Raw genomic sequence first — 8,226 nt, 5'->3', positions numbered from 1 at the left:
CATGGAGAGCCCACAGTGGGTGATGACGACTTCAGCTGGAGAAATCATTCTGCCTGGGTGGACAGGTCCAAGAGTGAGTGAAATTTTAGATAAAGCCATCAACAGGGATACAGTTGATCAGATGTAGACTGTGGAGTAAGCAGAAAAGCGATCACAGGAACAAGCCAGTTGGGGAGGCCAGGAAAGGAGTGCTACTGGGAGCACATCACACTAGAAAAAGTCAGAAAACAGAAGAACGGTGTGGCGTGGAAACAGCAGAGAATTTGATTTCAGTAAATAGCACTTGTAAGACCTGTTTTGGTGTTAAACATACCTGTGAATCTACATAAATAATCGTGATTTTATATACATGTGTGTGTATATATGCACATCCGTCATATGTTTCTGTACTCACCTATGCATGTTTGTATATAGAGAGATATGTTTTGCATGTATCCTGTGGTTTTATATTATGTGCACATGTAAAACTAATATACATGCCTATATATTTAAATATAACAAAATTGTATATATATATTTATTATTTGTTTATTATATATAATGAATATATATTGCTATTGTTTACCCAACTGTAAGTCTTACTATACCTATAGTCTGCTACACATACACACACACACACACACACACACACACACACACACACATGCACTAAAGAGAAAGAATTGAGTTGAATACTTGGTTGAATGTTAATAGTCACAAGAAAGAGAATAAACAAAAATTCATTTAAGACTGGGACGTCTTTCAACAGTTTATCTGAGTTTTTAGCTTTTACTATTAGCACTCCCCGAAATTATAATTTGCTTACAAAAAAGGACATTCTCTGTGTTAAAAAGATTGAAAAGTTACATTCTGTTTTCCAAAGTTATTGCGTTTCTCATTTCTTTTCGGATGAATCTGATAGACTTATTTATACGTCTATTATTAGCTAGACATTCCAATTGTGCTGAGATAAACAAAAGTATTAAGAAAATATGTATCATGCATCAAAAGAGTATATTGTCCACTGTAAATGGCAGACATGAGATACAAATAAATAATAGAAATATATGCAAGCAATAATAAAAATATATGCAATATCCAGTAGGAATTAGAGGAGAAGGTGAATTTATTAGTTAATTGTTCATTTATCCCTCATTTATTTAAGAATGGATTTAAAGTGGTTCAAACAACATGAGATAAAAGGCAACACGAATAATGAAGTGGATTCTGAGAGAAAATGAGTTTGAATGGATAATTTGAAGTCAACAGCAAATGGCTATACAGAATAGCACAGTTAAGGTCTAGAAAATGCTAGAACAAGCCACCAGTTGGCCTCTAGGCTTCCTGGAAAGGAGACAAAAATGAGAAACTCAGTCACACTATTCATATTACCTGCAAAGAAAAATAAAACAAACCTACTTCTGTTGCCAAAACTAAAGAGTTTTTCCCTCCTAGATAGTAAAAAAAAAAAAAAAAAAAAGGAAGTACACCACCCTCAACACACCTGTATACTAAATAGATTTCACGGGCTGACTGTTTCTTACAGTGGCTCTAAGCATGGACCAATGATGACATAATGCCAAATTACGTGTAATATAAGCAGTTTTACAAGAGAATAAACCATATGGTCCAGATGTGTGGAGATCTGCCTGTGCGGTTTATTCCAAGGATGAATTTTTTTGTATCTATAGAAACATATGGACTGTACTTTGCTCAGGCAATCCTTTGCAAACATGTTGTCCAGCCATGTATTTGATGAGTATTAAACAGCACTGAGTTCAAGGTTAGAGCTCTTGGTAATCACTTAGGTGCAGCTATTTCAGTCTACTGATTCAGTAATGAAAGTGCCTAACTTTCCCTGGGAATGGGGTGGGTGCAGAAAAGAGGAGCCTGGAATTTTAGCTGTTTTTTAAAATTGTGGCAAAATGCACATAAGGTAATATTTACCTTCTTAACCGATTTTAAGTGTCCAGTTTAATGGCATTAACTGTATTCACACGGTGGTGCTTCCATCACCACCATCCCTCCACGGAACGCTTCATGTTGCAAAACTGATACTCTGCCTACTACACAAGAACTGCCCATCCCCCCTCCAGCCTAAGCACCATCCTACTTTCTGCCTCTATGAATCTGACTACTCCACGTACCTCCTGTAAGTGGAATCCTACAGTATGAAAACATGGACCGCTTCACAAATTTGCATGCCACCTTTGCGAGGGGCCATGCTAATCTCCTCTGTGTGGTTCCGATGTTAGCCTGTGGGCTGCTGAAGTGAGCACTCCAACTGGGTTTTCAGGGGAGAACAGGAACTCATCAGACTTACAATGGGGGTAACAACTCCTGTATGAAGGCAGAGTGGTCTAAAATTGTTTTCTGTGTTGCTGAATACTGAGGTGAGGAGGGAGGCAGAAAGAGATGAGGTTAAAGAGACAGGAGAAAGCCAGATGCCAAAGGGCTTTGCAAGCCCCTTTTAAGAGTTTGCACTTGCATGCAGTGAGACGGGAACAGGGAAGTAAAATTGGTATTTAAAAAAAAAATTAATTCCAGGAAAAAAGAGAGGCCTGGAAGAGGATAAAATCTGAGACAGAAAGACCAGCCAGAAGGCAGTGACAACTATGTAGGTAAGGTTTTTCTTTTTTTAAATTTTTTATTTTTTGCAAATCACTAGAGTGTTAGAGTGGGTGTTCAGAATTATAGATCATGAGGGAAAAGCTGTCTGCACTGTGGATGTAGTGTCCACACAATCGTCCTCTCCAAGCTTAGAAGAAAACTTTTGACATTTTAGAAAATTTTGTATTTTAGCAAAGAATCCAGACAAGCCAAAGTCAGAGTCTAAATTCACATTCTAATCCAGGAAAGCACATTTCTCCTCACTGATCTCTCTCCCTTTTACTCTTCGCGTGTTTTAGAGGAAAGATATTCTGGGGAAAAGATTAATAGAAGGCATATCAAGACTGGTAGGCAGAAGTGCTAAGAAGTCTGAAAAGGGCTGGAATAAAAAATTGCATTCTAAGATGCCTAATTTTGGCTTGGTTAGCAATGGTGTTTCTTCCTATTGTAATACAGACTTGTTCTTAAGATAGCAAGAACCTGAACTATAAGAAGGCATATTGCAACGCAAAATAAGGACAACTTATTAGAGCTTCTCTCTATTGAAATTGATTGCTTTGGAAATATAAAGAGCTTTCTACCATTGAAAGTGTATTAAAAAATCTAGATAACCATCTAGCAAGTATAATGTAGACAAGAAATCATTGTAAGAGATAAAAAGTTGGAGTTGAAGACCCTAAACAATTCCAAGATTTATGAATTCCATAGAAGGATAATGTCAGATAATGTCTTATTAGAAACTGATGCTTTTGAAACTCTAACAGAAGTTCTGGTGATACTCCCCATACATTGATATCACTCAGTTAATGAAGTAGACCAACCTGCTGAAGAGTAACTTCCTCCTGTAATGTTCTAATAAAGAGGCCCCGAACCATTATTTTGACAAGTCCAAAATCTAAGTCGGTTTACCCTGGAAGCTGAGTGTCAAGTATGTCAGGAATAGAAGCAGAGGCATTTCTTTTGCTCCTATGCTAATTTTCTCAATTTCCATTTTCCAAATGACTAAAGTATCAAGGAAGCACTTTCCAAGAAAATCATTCACTCAATGAAGAGAATGACATAGAGAAAAATGGGTGAAAAAAGCAGCAGAAATCTTGTCTTTTGGAAAAAGTCCAACATTCAAAGAAATGTACCAAAAGTATTAAAAGGGAAAAAAATTGATGAAATACTTAAAACCTCCATTTATTTCATAATTAAAACTCTCAGTTCCCACTCCTCTTTCTCCCCGTCTCGACCGTCTTCCCGCTCGCTCGTCTCTGTCGCATCTCACCGGTCAGCGGTCAAGCCCTAGTCGCCAACGCTCAGACCACTGCGGTCCCCGCGCTCTTGCTCCTATCTCCCATCATGTCGTCAAATGCACATAGTTTTAAAAACACAAATCTGAGATTGTAATCAAGCTCTTTTACAATCATCTTGCAGGCGAAGAAACGACTGCGTGGGGCGTTTAAATGCACGCTAAGGATCACAGCTCTGAGCATCAGGCTGGAACTAGAGTTCAGGTCTCCTGGACCCGCTCCCAGGGTCCCCCCACCTCACGTCACGGTCTTCCTAGGTATTGCACGTATGTTGTAGGAACTAACAAAATTGTGCTGCCCCCCAATCAAGTTTGAACAGAATACCGGGTCTGTATTTTTACCCTAAAGACTTCTACCTTAAAATTTTATTTGCAAAGTACATAGTCTATTCTTCTCAGTTGACCAAGTTCAGTGTTGCAGAGCAATTGCCCCTAAAATCATTTCCCTCTCTTTGATCGTCTATGTGTTTAACTCTCTCTTAAACATGTGGCAAGAAGCATTTTATTTTGTCTTCTTTTTTGCTACCACCTTTGTAGTAAAAACGTGTGGCTCATATACATTAAAGGAAAATATTCTCATTAAGATTAACATTTGTAATATTATATTAACTATATTTTCTTAATACTGTGTAAAATTTACAATTATAAAGGAAAAAGGAAAATCAAGTGTATTCATTTTCTGCTCTTCACTCTACTTCCCATTTGATTTTCATATTGAAAATTTCCAAATTCTACATTGAAAAATTCATGATTCAAAGTAATGAATCGGAGTTACTTTGCTACAATGTCAATACATGCAAAATTATAACAAGACATGATAAGTAAACATTTTGTTTTTAGAATTAGCCAGACCTAAAAGATATTCCGTTCTATAATTTATCAAATAAGATTATTAGACTTACTGCAAATATAATTAGAATAAAATAAATATAACTGAATTATACAATTATGACGTTGTTTCATTTTCAAGTTGTTTCTGCTTTAAAATTATGTTTAAAAATTAAAAGTGAATTTCCTGATGGAAAGTTAAAGTAAGCATAATTTTTTAAAATTCCATCTTTGTGTATATCGAGAGATACCTTTTAAAAATATTTAGTTTCCTTCTTGTTTTCCTGTGATAATATTGGTGTTAAAGTACAACCCCCAAATATTCAAACTTGTTTCTTAAATTGAGTGGGGAGAGATATCTTACAGTGAATAATATGGGATTAAGTTATGAGTTGCAGAAAAATTTGCTCACTAATATCAAAATGTGTTTAGACTTGGATATACTATAATTCACTTTATTTACTGTTAATTTTAATAGCAAAATGATCAAAACATGATCTTGAAAATCCTAGCTGTTATTTTTAAAACTACCCAGCAGCAAGAAATAAAAACCTCCCCTTGATGTTGACGGCTTCCATTATTTAAAAAGACTGAGTTAAATCCAGCCCACGTTGTGAATGGTTTTTGCTTCCTCTTTTCAGAAGAATTGTTAAAAGTGAAATAACCAGGCAGCCTTGTCTTAGGTGAGACTGTTTCGGCTCGGAAATAAACAGAGCTTTCTCTCGATGAGCTAGGTTCATTTCATATTTGTGTAATACCCTGGAAGAAATTAGGTTTCAATAAAGTCCATTTTTGTCACTGCATGTAGCAATGAATATCACCCCCAGCAGGGCGCAGTGGCACCTGGCTGTCCAGACCCCAGTGAGCACAAACCATCTGGGGGTAATTACAACAAGGTATTCTTTAAGGACCAGATGGGACGAAGGAGCAGAAGCCCCGACCCCTCCCCGTCATTTACAACATAATTCCTTTCAATGATACACTTAATCCTCCCACCAGCTATGCTTTTCAGCTTGCTGTTGTCACTGTTCCTTTATGTGAATTCAGTTTCAAGACCGAGAAAAAGAGGGGGGGAGAGAGACAGTTCAAGAAAAAAAGGGAGGGGGGGAGAGAGAGAGAGAGAGAGCCACCGGCGCCTCTAGGGACCAAAAGAAATCATTCATCCCTAAATTGTTTCCACCACTGCAAGTACAGTAACAAATTTTTTTTAAAGAGGGCTGAAATTATCCTCAAGAAGGTCAACGCGACAGCCCTGTGTAGCACCAGCTGAGGTTTACCCAGCCACCTGTTAGCTAGACAAGCTCTCCGCACACACGCTTATGAAGCGTTTAACCAGTCTAAAGGGTCTTTATTGTCGGGCCAGCCACCTCCATTCAGCAGGCCCGAGCCCTAGGCCTGCTTTGCGGTCATATGTGGCACACAAGCCTTAATTCAATTACGCTGTAAGCCTATCCAATCTGCATCACTGCCCTTTCACTTTTGTGCCATTTGTCTTGTATGTTCTAAAGAACTTTATTTTGAAGAGAGAAAGGCACCCTCCAACCTGCTTGTCTTTATTTTTCATGTAAGGTTTGTGGCGCAGGTGCGCTGCCACCTTTCAACTCCCCAAACAGACTCATCTTTAAGTGATATTTTAGATGGAAGCGTTATGTATTGTTTGGTGACAATGTTTTTCCGGTGTTGCTGAGTTTTATTTTTTTTTAATTAGGTGTTTGCTCAAACTCTCTACCAAATCGACAGTCTCTGAACTTGAGAAGTGAAAATTCAAAAGGAAAAACATAAATGATAGGTGAAAATGACGATTAGCCTTGTTCTACCATTTTTTTAAAGAAACGCATTTCTTAGAATCATCAAATGTCAGATTTAGAATTTTTGGTTTCCCTTAAGTTTCTGACACCCAATATGTATCAGCTTATGTGAATGAGGCTCAGGGAAGCTCTGTTACTGAGAACTGTTTCAGATGAGATTACTAAATATATTGTCTGTTCATACTGTTTGTATTCTGGTGCTTCCAAATTTCCTTGGCATCAAAGCAGTGGATATCATTGTCAAATGCTCGGCATTTTTAGAATAATTTATGGGCAATGAAAACATAAAGAAGATTTCTCAAAGTCAGGGACTTATGTTTATTTTCATTCCAAATTTTTCTTAAATGGAAAGTTTGTCTCTTTAAAGCATGCTCTACCTAACATTCTTATAACCATCTAGATCCTACGGATAATTTCAAATCAACATTCCCCCAAATCATTAAGTGACTTGCCATGGGAGATTGAAGGGACTTCAAAGGAGGGAGAGAAGAGTCTTCTTTGCTATTTCATATCAATTTCTCACCCAAGTCAAGGAAAGAAATAGTGTTAGGTTACTAGCGTTACTCAAGGTGTGTATCAATTCTCACTCTAGCAACCTCTACACATCTTTTGTATGGAAGTCCTATCTCTTTAAATTACCGAATCAAAACCACAAACATGAAACATGCAAAATGGACTAAGACATTCTAGTTGGCAAGAAAAAATAAAGATGTTTGCATATAATCTTCAAAATTAATAGGATTTCAAAAACTGGTTTATGTATACATGTAAATTTAACGTATGTGTCTCTCTCAGTAATTCTTTGCCCATTTCCATTTCTTTTAGATTCCCATTTTATAAATAAGAAAAACTAAGGGTTAATAGAGTGGCTTGCCTAACCGGTTAAAATTCCTCTGATTTATTATTGAGGGCTCTTCCTATTACATCATAAAACCTTTATATAGTGATTTCATAAACTTCACGATTTTGACCCATCTGCACAATTACCTAGGCATATATGTATTAAAGCAGCTTATCAATATTCTGTGAAGTATGAATAACAATTGAACTTATAAAAGTCTAGACAAAAGCAAAAATAAACAAATGGGACCTAATCAAACATAAGCTTTTGCACAGCAAAGGAAACCATAAACAAAACAAAAAGACAACCTACGGAATGGGAGAAAATATATGCAAATGATGAGACCAACAAGGGATTAATTTCCAAAATATACAAACAGCTCATATAGCTCAATCTCAAAAAAACAAACAAACAACCCAATCAAAAAATGGGCAGAAGACCTAAGCAGGCATTTCTCCAAAGAAGACATACAGATGGCCAACAGGCACCTGAAAAGATGCTCAACGTTGATAATTAGAGAAATGCAAATCAAAACTACAATGAGGTATCACCTCACACCAGTCAAAGTGGCTATCATCAAAAAGTCTACAAATAATAAATGCTGGAGAGGGGTTGGAGAAAAAGGAACCCTCCTACTTTGTTGATGGGAATGTAAAATTGGTACAGTCATTATGGAGAACAGTATGGAGGTTCCTTAAAAAACTGAAAATAGAGTTACCATATGATCCTGTAATCCCACTCTTGGGCATATACCCAGAGAAGATGAAAACTCTAATTTGAAAAGATACATGCACATCAAAGTTCATAGCACCACTGTTTATAATAGCCAAGACATAGAAGCTAAGTGTCCATGGACAAATGACTGG

At 36.9% G+C, this 8,226-nt stretch overlaps 1 non-coding gene across 1 annotated transcript; it reads right to left on the bottom strand.

Moving 5' to 3' along the window:
• Positions 1 to 2,152: 2,152 nt before the first annotated feature.
• Positions 2,153 to 2,258, bottom strand: LOC130842909 (U6 spliceosomal RNA). The gene has a single exon (XR_009050635.1). It is a non-coding gene; the product is annotated as a U6 spliceosomal RNA (small nuclear RNA).
• Between the last annotated feature and the right edge of the window lie 5,968 nt (positions 2,259 to 8,226).

Source organism: Hippopotamus amphibius, chromosome 1 (genome assembly GCF_030028045.1).
Source record: "Hippopotamus amphibius kiboko isolate mHipAmp2 chromosome 1, mHipAmp2.hap2, whole genome shotgun sequence".
Classification (NCBI taxonomy): domain Eukaryota; kingdom Metazoa; phylum Chordata; class Mammalia; order Artiodactyla; family Hippopotamidae; genus Hippopotamus; species Hippopotamus amphibius.
This window is presented reverse-complemented; position numbering and strand designations above follow the sequence as displayed.